The sequence below is a fragment of the Cetorhinus maximus genome, chromosome 8 (genome assembly GCF_964194155.1).
Source record: "Cetorhinus maximus chromosome 8, sCetMax3.hap1.1, whole genome shotgun sequence".
NCBI classification, from domain to species: domain Eukaryota; kingdom Metazoa; phylum Chordata; class Chondrichthyes; order Lamniformes; family Cetorhinidae; genus Cetorhinus; species Cetorhinus maximus.
The window spans coordinates 122,667,167-122,678,217 of NC_135886.1; positions in this window are offsets into that span (position 1 = coordinate 122,667,167).

The window sequence follows — 11,051 nt, forward strand, 5'->3', positions numbered from 1 at the left end:
GCACAAGGGGCGCAGGGCCAAGAGGTAGACCAAGGTGGAAGAGGCTGCAGAAGATGCCACTATCCTGCTGCCAGGGTATACAGGTGGCGAAGCAACTACTTTAATATGTCTGAGTTACAGTGCTGAAGGAAGCTCCGTCTCTCAAGGGAGACAGTCAACTATATCTGTCAGATGATAGGGCCTGAGATCTCCCCTAATTGTGAGGGTGGACACCACATGCCAGCAGCTCTGAAGGTCACAGTGGCCCCCAACTTCCAAGCCTCTGGCTCTTTCCAGGGCTCGGTGGGTGATCTTTGCGGTGTCTCCCAATCAACTGTCCACACTTGTGTCAAGCAGGTTACAGACGCTCTGTTCAGATGGGCATTGACCTTCATCCTCTACCGTTGAGACCAGGCAAGCCAGACACAGCGAGCCAGAGGCTTCGCAGCCATTGCTGGTTTCCCCCGTGTCCAGGGTGCTATAGACTGTACACATGTGGCCATCAAGGCGCCAGCAGGTGAACCCGGTGCCTTCGTCAACAGGAAGGGCTTCCACTCCATGAACGTGCAGGTAGTGTGTGATCACAGGATGCTGATTCTACAAGTCTGTGCAAGGTACCCAGGCAGCTCCCACGATGCCTACATCCCCAGACACTCCCAGGTGCCGGGGCTCTTCAGTGCTCCAGCCTGGCTGGATGGATGGCTGCTGGGTGACAAGGGCTATCCCCTCAGAAGGTGGCTCATGACGCCTCTCCACCATCCAAGAACAGAAGCTGAGGAGCGTTACAATAGGAGCCACGGCTCCACAAGGGCTGTGGTGGAGAGAGCCATCGGTCTTCTCAAGATGCAGTTCCAATGCCTGGACCGCTATGGGGTTGCACTCCAGTACCCCCAAGATTGTGTCTCGGTGATAGTGGTAGCATGCTGCGCTCTCCACAATCTGGTGCTGGAAAGGGGGGGACACAGTGGACGATGAAGACGTCGACGCAGTGGCTGTGGCTGCACACGATGAGTCCAGCAGTGAGTCCGAGGATGAGCAGGCACAGAGAAATGCTGAGGGGGTAGACGCTGACCCGGGCATACTCCTGGGAGGCAGGGACACCCGGGAGGCTTTAATCCAATGAACCTTCAGCTAGCACACCACAGATGGACCACCAGGACAAGCCTGGGCTGTAGGCTCCAAAATCGATACCTAAGTGCAATATCTGCCTGGTTAGGAACATTATTTAAGGTCCTTGTTAATAAAGCTGAATGTCCCACAAAGCACTCATTACATTATTTAAAACCATCCACCTACAGAAAAAAACAGGCACCCTCAGCCATGGTGACATGTCTGAATTTAATATTGCAACCGAAGTAACTTAATGAAACAAAATGAAAAAGGTGTTAAAAATCACACCAACTTGTAAAGACCTCATCTCGGGTCAACACAAAAGCACCAGTGATAAACCCGTGGTGTGCCTAAGGTGCTTTATGTTTATGTTTTCCGGTGCTACATCTTGGTGCTGCCCCATCGCTGGGAGTGGCATCTGAGCCAGCCTGCTGACTCTGCTGTCCTGTTGGCCTCGATGACCTTGGCGGCCGTCCTCTGGCCCGTGGAACCTGTGCTGGCCCCGTCTGGGAGGGATCTGCCAGTTCCACAGCTGGCATCTCCCCAGTCGTCGCAGCCTCACCGGATACAATGGTCACTGGCAGAGGGACGGAGGAGCTTCTGCCCTCTCTAGAGCGCCCTGAGAGGTGCCTGCAGAGACAACAGGCAGCTGCTGCACCGGTCGCTTCAGACCTTACTGTTCACCGTGGATGGATGGGCACCGAGCTGGGAAACAGACCATCCCCTACACTGGCACTGACCAACTGAGGTCAATGCCGATGTGAGGGCTTGCTGGTCAGAGCGCATCCCCAGGAAGCCCTGATGGGTCTCCTGGTGTAGCCTCTCCATGAAAGCCCACCCTCCTGCCTGGCCTGCTCAGCAGCAGCGCTCTGGGGACCCCCTCCACTGGCCATGATTCGCAGCCTTTGAAAGGCTGCAGCAACTTTTTGAAACAGGCCACCGGGTCACCATTGGACCCGGGGGTCATTGCTAGCCCTGCCCAGGCCCGCCCACTCCCGCTGTCCTCAGGAGCTGCGATTCACGCTGGGGGGCCTTAATTGGCCCACCTGCATAAAATGGTGGTGCAGGCCCGATCGTGAGCGGTGATCATGTCTGCGCCCACTTGCACCCGCTCCCACTCTGCCCCCCCACCAGCCAGAAAATTCAGCCCATGGTGTTGGCAGTGATATTAGCATGGATAGAGGGTTGGATAACTAACAAGAAACAGAGTTGGGATAAATGGATCATTTTCATGTTGGCAAACCCTAACTAGTGGAGTGCTACAGGGATCAGCACTCGGGCTTCAATTATTTACAATCTACGTTAACGATTTGGATGAAGGGACCGACTATTGTAACCAAATTTACTGTTGATATGAAGAGGTAAGAAAGCAAGTTATGAAAAGGATACAAAGAATCTGCAAAGAAGATAGATAGGTTAAGTCAGTGGGCAAACCATTGGCAGATGGAGCGTAATGAGAGGTTGTCCACTTTGGCGGGAAGAATAAAAAGCATAATATTATTCAAACGGGGAGATGCTACAGTTGCAGTTCAGAGGGATCTGGCTACCTTTGCACATAAATCACAAAATGTTAGCATGGATGAACAGCAAGTAATTAGGAAGGCAATTGTAGTATTAGCCTTTATTGTAAAGGAAATGGAGTATAAAAATAGGCAAGTCTTACTACAACTGTACAGAGCATTGGTGAGAACACACCTAGAGCAGTGTGTGTGGTTTTGGTCTCCTTACCTAAAGACGGATATCCTTGCATTGGGTGCAGGGGCTGGGAACTGTTGAGAGCCCCTCGGGCTGTACAGCTCAAAATGAATGTCTGCACTGAATACTAATTGTATTATAAATGTATTGAAGCACCTCAGAGTGCAACATGATGTATGTTGACAACTCCGATACCTTTGTCTGATTGTCTGCATTGACCATATTGAAGTGATTGTAATATTCATTGATTGTATTGATGCACCTTGTGATACATGTTGTAAAAGTTGAATCTGATTGGACTTATGTGATGGTGATTTGGAAATGGTTTGGAATGTTCTTCCAGATATTTTATGAATAAAGTATATTTTTCAAAAAAAAAAGTTCACAGAAAGGGGACGAGACCGTTGTTCATCTCCTCGTGGATTGTAAAGAAGGTCTGGAGAGAGATGCAGTGGTTTCTGTCGAGGTTCATCCCGAGCAGTTCTGTGACACAGGACTCTGTGCTCTACGGGCTGTTCCCAGGGACACACACTGAGACAAACATCAGCTGCAGCTGGAGGATCATCAACTCGGTGAAAGACGCTCTTTGGTCTGCCCGAAACTTGTTGGTCTTCCAGCGCAAAGAGTTGTCCCCGACCGAGTGTTGCAGACTGGCACATTCCAAAGTCCAGGACTACGCGCTGAGGGACGCGCTAAAGCTTGGGGCAGCCACCACAAAAGCGCAATGGGGAAAGGTCGTTGTCTAAGACCTTTCTGCCACAGCGCACCGAGGGGCTGGGAACTGTTGAGAGCCCCTCGGGCTGTACAGCTCAAAATGAATGTATGCATTGAATGCTAATTATATTATAATTGTATTGAAGGACCTCAGAGTGCATTATGATGTATGTTGATAACTCCAATCCCATTGTCTGATTGTCTGCATTGACCATATTGAAATGATTGTAATATTCATTGATTGTATTGATGCACCTTGTGATACATGTGTAAAAATTGAATCTGATTGTACTTATGTGGTGGTGATTTTGAAATGTTTTGGAACGTTCTTCCAGATATTTTATGAATAAAGTATATTTTTCAAAAAAAAATTCACAGAAAAGTTAAGTAGGCTGATTTCTGAGTCACTAAATAAATTCAAGGCTGAGTTAGAGAGGTTGGTGGAGGAGTGGTGGTGGTGGGGGAGGATGCCAGGCAGGAAATTGGAGGTAAGGCTACAATCAGATCAGCCATGATGTTATTGAAAGGTGGAGCAGGATCGATGGGCTGAATGGCCTACTCCTGCTCCTATTTCTTATGATCTTATGAGCTTCACAACCATGTCATCCACACCACTCCCACTTCAGGGGTGGGGGGGGAGGGGGGGGAGGGGGCGGGGGGGAGGGGAGGGGGGGAAGTGGGGGGAGGGGGGTGCGGATTCTCAAACATGTACCCATGGGCCAGAATTTTTAGCTTGGCAGGTGAGTGTGTGCCTGACCCCACTGAGCATGAAATGACGCGCGATGATGACATTGGCCGAGCCGGCAACGTGAAGTCGCGCGAGAGCTCGGCCGGTGGGTGCGCACCGGAGTCAGCAGCACACCCGGCGACACTTAAAAGGCCCATTAAGGCCATTAAGCTATCAACTGAGTTTAATTTTTCACTGGCCGTCAATCTAACGGTTGACGGGCAGGCGAAGAGGCCAAGCGGCCTTTGCATTTTTTTGGAAACCCCATCCACGGGCGGGATAAGGTTTGCAAAAGCAAATACAAATAAAATAAAAATGTTATTTTTTAATTAAAAACATGTCCCTGCTCATGTGACAGAGTCACAGGAGGGGATATGTTTTATCAAATTTTTCTGATGTTCAATAATTTGTTCAATATATTCTTTGTTTTCCTGAGGCACAGAGCTGCCTCATGGAGACCGTTCTGTGCTCTCTTGCGCGCATGCGCAAAGTTCACATTAGGCCTGCTCACACTAACCCCCCACCCACCTCCGCCCGCACAGGCAGCGCTCAGTGCTGTCGCTCAATTGGCCCGCCCACCTAAAATTGCGGAAAGTCATCAGTCAGCTTCCTGACTTTCCCCGTCGATCCCACACACCAAGGACAAAATTCTGCCCTTGGAGTTATGTCTGCCTATGGGGTTTCCTTATCCTCCACTTTTAATCCCCAGCCCTTGAACCCCAGCCATGGCAAAGGCTGCTGCAGGATTGAGGTACCAATTTTCGAAAGGTTGCCAATATTTTTGTTACTCTACCATGTCATTTAATTTTAGTTCTGTCGCCAATGTTCTCCAAAAGAATACATGTGGAGGTGAATAATTTCGCACATAACCTGGTACAGGAAATCTAAATGCTATTAACAATTAACCATTTGGGCAAGTTAGTATTAATTTTTAACCATTCATAACTTATTTATACCAGTTGCTACAAATCAGCTCACTGTCTGGAACATTAAGCTGGTTTAAACACTTGAATGTCTTGAGGCACCAAATCAACTTCAATAATATGGTTTTGACTGTCATTGCCAACCAATGAACCACAAAATCATAACCTGACACAGCACAGAAGGAAGCCATTTGGAGCAGCTCTTGATTTGAAATGAATAGGAAGAACCAATTTACAAAGCAACATTGTTTTAAAACCTAGGTGCCGGATGTCTAGGGAGAACATGAGGTCATCAGTTTCTCGAACATGTAATTCGATTTCTGTATCTATATCTGTTTTTTGGCGTACTTGCATATTATTCCCATTTGCTTTTTACTATGTAAAATACTTTACACCATGAGAGCATTGGCTAGTTGACAGTCCCATTACAAGTCAAGGGTGGGGGGAGGGGGTCCTCCTGGTGTTTATTCAAACCTTGTCAAACTCATACCTCTAGAGCTGGCTACAAAGAGTCATTAAAAATGCAACGACCCCTCCAGGGTTGTTCATTGAATCCTATAAGGTGTGAAAAACTCCTTTTTACATCTGAGGCAACAGACGACAGGAAGAGACTTCAAAGGACGTCAGCATAATTAACTTCTTTGCCTAGGGAACAAAGCTTAATTGAAATTAACAGAGTAGCCATTTTCTTTCGGTTTGTGATAAAGAGAGGCAGAGAACGGCCATTTTATGTGCAGAACCCCAGAAAGAACTCTGAGAATCAGCATCAGAGAAGGTTCTTGTCCAAGGGAGGACAAAGAAGAAGGTATTAAGATATCAACTGCCGTTCTGCCAAAGGGCAATCTACAAGTGCCATAACCACAGAATTAGTGAGCAATAGAAAACCTTCTCTCCAAAACACCCATTGGCCTTCTGAGCCCACCTGAAAGAGACAAACACCAACTGGTCAACTGCAGAATCTGAACCTCAAGTTTGCTTCACTTCAGAAAGAAGGAACTCAAGCTATGGACTTGTAATGATATTTCACAGGGACTGATTTAAAATCTTATCTTTAATCTTTTTCCTTTATCTGCATTTTAATCTTTGTATCTGTATTTTGGATAATAACTTTATTACTTTTACTTAAATAACTTTCAGCTGTACTTTTTAGTAATAAACTGACCTTTAGCTTGTTTAAGACTAAAGCTTGTCTGCTTTTTAATTTTTAATTTATTTTTAAATTGAATCACTCATAAATTAAACATCCACACACAAATTCTTAGCTTGAGGGTCACTTTAAGGAAATGCCTTTTGCACGGTCGTGACAGTGGGAGATTGCTATGTGCACGTTGTTTTGCTGTGCTTCTAACATTGCATCAGTGATTATACCTCAAAAGTCCTTCATTGACTGTAAAGAACTTTGGAACATCATGTGGAAAATGCACATTAACACAAAATTTATTTCATTCATGAGAATAAAGGCATCTCTTTACCTTTAATTCTGTTAATTTAAATGTAACTTAATTCTCTAACATTGGCCTCTTGAGCATCCCTCATTTTAAGCACTCCACTATTGGTGGCCTCAGCTTCAGTTGCCTAGGACTTAAACTCTGGAAATCCCTCCCTACAGCCTTATGCCCCTCTTGTTCTATTTCCTCTGTTAATGTTAAAGACGCAATATAAATGTAAGTTGTTGTTAGAACTTCTTTACAACTCTTATCTGGGAAGAATGCTGTCACTCCTGATGATTGATTTATATTTAAAGTAAAAATAAATTCATTGATTTTGTAATCTATGATACATAAAGGGTGTCAATACTGGATGAAACCTTGCTGGAGGTTTTAATCACATGATCTCTCACTTCTAACCACCCCACTAGTCAAACAACATTTCTTCCATCTTCAATATTTTTATAACCGGCAAATGAAAGTATTCAAAGGAAATGAAAAAAAAACACACACATTTTGTGTTGCCCCTTTGATTTCAATCCTAGGTTTCTCCCAACATTTTCTGGGACATTTATCCTTAATTCCTGGAGAGACAATCCCTGAACAATTAGCAAACTTACACATGGCTCTGGACTATCCGCAAGGATAGTTAAATAAACTATTGTTTAAATACTGATTTTTGTGTTCTCTAATCATATTAATGCAAATAATTAACATATTTATTAAATAGTAGGAAACTAAACTTTAATTAGGAACCATGGAAAGGCAACACTAAGCTGTTATGTGCATTTTGATGCTAGAATATTTTTGAATGTAGTCTTAATCAAACCCAAGGGAGGAAGATTGTGATAGCCCATCCAAAAGATACAACACAATTTTATACTTCTAACCCTAAACTTTTCCCTGATACTTTTTGGCATAAGATTGGAAATTCCCTCTCTGTCTCAGATTCCCCGTCACATTAGTCCTTTGGTTTCTGATGTTCCCTAAGAGTCTTCTGAGGTTCCACATCCCTTCTAATACTTCAACCCTTACTTCCTCACGCACATCCCCCATACATCCCCCAAGTGTTATTTCCTTTCCACCATTGTGGTGATTAATCATTTTACATCCTACTTACTTGCCAACTTACAATGTGCCCCAGTGACCAGGGTCTATTCCAATTTATATACTTTAAAATTAATGAATTAATGGATGTGTTATAGCAACAACTGGCATTCATATAACGCCTTTAATGTTGTCCCTAGGTACTTCTCAGGAGCTTAATAAAGCAAGATCTGACACCAAGCCATGTAAGGAAATATTAGGGCAGATGATCAAAAGCTTTAGAAGTAGGTTTTAAGGAGTCTTAAAGGAGGAAAGAGAGATATAGAGGAGGAGAGGTGTGAGGAGGGAATTCCAGAGGTTATGGCCTAGATAGCTGAAGGCATGCCCCCATATGGTAGAGTGATTAAAATCAGGGGTGCTCAAGAGGCCAGAATTAGATGAGGTCAGATATCTCGGAGGGTTGTGGGACTGGAGGAGATGAGATAGGGAGGGGCCAGGTTAGGAGGGATTTGAAAATGAAGCTGAGGATTTGAAAATCAAGGCATTGCCTAGCCAGGAACCAATGTAGGCCAGCAATCACAAGGACAGTGGAAGAATTGGACTTGGTGGCAGTAAGGACACAGGCAGCAGAGTGTGCTAAGGTAGAAGTCGACGAAGAGTACACTGTAATAAAGGCAAAATACTGTGGATGCTGGAAATCTGAAACAAAAACAAAAAATGCTGGAAAAGCTCAGCAGGTCTGCCCGCTGGCCTTCTACCCGGCATCACCGGTTTCAGTCCTCCTTAATCAGTATATATTTCACCACGTCTCTACCTCCCTTTAGATCTGAAGAAGAGTCATACAGACTCGAAACGTTATCTCTGTCTCTCTCTCCACTGATGCTGTCAGACCTGCTGAGTTTTTCCAGCATTTTTTGTTTTCGGCACACTGTAATAGTCAGGTTCAGTGGTAACATAGACATAGATGAGGGTTTCAACATCAGATGAGACTGGGATGGAGTTGGGCAATATTAATAGGCAGTCTGAATGCTGGAGTGAACATGTGGTCAAAATCTCATCTCAGGGTTAAACATGACATCAAAGTTGTAAATCTGCTTCCACCTTAGATTGTAGCCAAGGTAAGGGATAGAGTCAGTAGCTAGGGAATAGAGATTGTAGAATGGACCTGTCTGTGGTCAACCATGTCAAAGACCACAGACAGGTCAAGAAGGATGAGGAAAGATAGTTTACCTTTGTCACAATCATATAGGATGTTATTTAAGACTTTGACAATATGCTTAAGGGCTTTGAGGAAAGAGAGGTTAAAGGTGAGATGGTAGTTTGCTAAGATTGTGTGGCCAAGGGTTTGTTTTGAGGGGGTTAACGATGACAGATTTGAAGGAAAGGAACAGTGCCTACAAATAAGAAAAAAACATTAACAATACCAGCTAACATAGGAGACAGGAAGGGAAGTTAGGTGGTCACCAGTTTAGTGGGGATAGGGACAATGGACCAGAAGGTATGTCTCATAGACAAAATGAGCACAGAGACTTTATGGGTGTGGGGTGTGGGATACACTAGAGAGTGAAGCGAGTTCAGAGCTGGGGTAGGGGGGATTTTTAGAGAACGTTTGATACAGAGGGCTGGGGGAAGGTAGAGAAGTGTGTGACAACCTTTGACCCAGAAGCAGTTCAGTAAGGAAAATTTGTAATTTCTTTAAAAGGTCTGTGGAATCTATAATTGTTTTTAAGAATGATTGAAAAGGACGTTTAAGAATTTGCATCAATTGTAAAGGGATCCATTGTAGTTTTATTGGATAATAAGAAATACTGGCCCATGTCACTTGCTGACCCTTGACCTGGAAGCAGTACCAACAGGAAGGAAATTAAAAAAGAAACCATGTGGCTGGCAGGCGCAAAGGAGAGTGGCAGACACAAAGGAGAGATACAAGCAGAGCAGCTGAAGGATGAAGGCAATCAATGTACAGATGCAGACACAAAAAGAAAGCAAACGGAGACTGAAAGAGGCACACAGAGAATTCTTGTGAGGGGAAGAAGAAAATCATTCTCAGGAAGATGTCAGTTTTTTTGTTTGGAAATAAAGGAGACAGGAGCTCCTGAAGGCGCTTGGCAAGCTGGCTGTAAAGGTCTAAAACCTGGAAAGCTGTGTGAATAGCTTGGTTATGCGAAAGACCTTGTTGTTTTCTAGAACTGGCCAAACCATGAACCGAAGTATTATTAGTTAGCTGATTGAAAAGGAACTCTGAACTGTTGTGACCCAAGGGAGAGAGGGTTTGTAGGAGTGTGCCTTACTGATGATAATTGTACCCTTGAAACATCAAAGGTGAAAGCTGTTGTTAGATCTGACTCCTGACCTACTTTGCATGATTAAAGAACTGCATATTGTGGAACTGTATTGCTATAGTGCCACATTTGTGTGGGGAGTGATGTGAATGTTTGTGGTTGTGTAAGACATATCTTTGTTTTATTAATTATTTAAAGTGAAATTTACCTTTTTATCTGAAGTATCATTTGCTTGTTAATTCATGTTTGATATGTGTTGGTTCTGATTCATGTTAAAGTAAAAGTTACAAAAAGTGAAATCCTGCTGGTATTTTCTTCATTTGGAGGTCATTTGGTAAATTTGGTTATTTTTGGTTTATGGTTCCCCCACAGGGGTTGTACCAAGTGGTAGAGGCAGCCAGTTGGACGCTCTTGATCTCAGTGACAAAAAAGTCTATGAGCCCCTCCATTTGTTGTTGGAGGTGAGGCTGGAAGGGGAGAGGGGCTTATGTACATGCTTTACAATACAAGAAAGGAGGCATAGGTTATCTTTGCATTCCAGGATGATCCTGGATAGTCAGCAGTTTTGGCAGACAACTGTAGGACCTGATAGTACTTTATGTGGCCCAGCCAGACCTGGCAGTGAATGGCAAAGCTAGCTGTCCACCATATACATACCAGTCCGTGTCCCTTTTATTTATAAGTGAGCAAAGATGAGGGTCATACCAGGGGAAGCTGCCAGGATGAGATAGAGTAATGGTTTTAGTGATGACTATGGCAAAGGTGCTATCTAGTGAGTGCTTGAGCAGCTCAGTAGCTGCAGGAATGTTGTACTGAACAGAGGGCCAAAATTTAGCTGGGATTTTGAACGTAGAGTTGTAAGTGGATTGCAGGAGAGTTTTTCCCTGGGTCAGGCACAGAAGGAAGCAGGTTTAAGACAGGGAAGGAGGATGTTGATGCAGATTGATACAAGGGAGTATTATGTCAAATAATTCCTTAAGACAATGTTAAATTCTTTGGAAAACATTCTTCTCCAATATTAGCATACTCTAGTCTTGCAATATGATGCGGTAACTAACTTGAGAGATAATTTGGCTCATCTTAATTTCACCAAGTCTTCGAGCTGTATTTTGTTTGGTCACCGCCATACTACTCACAAAACCGATCC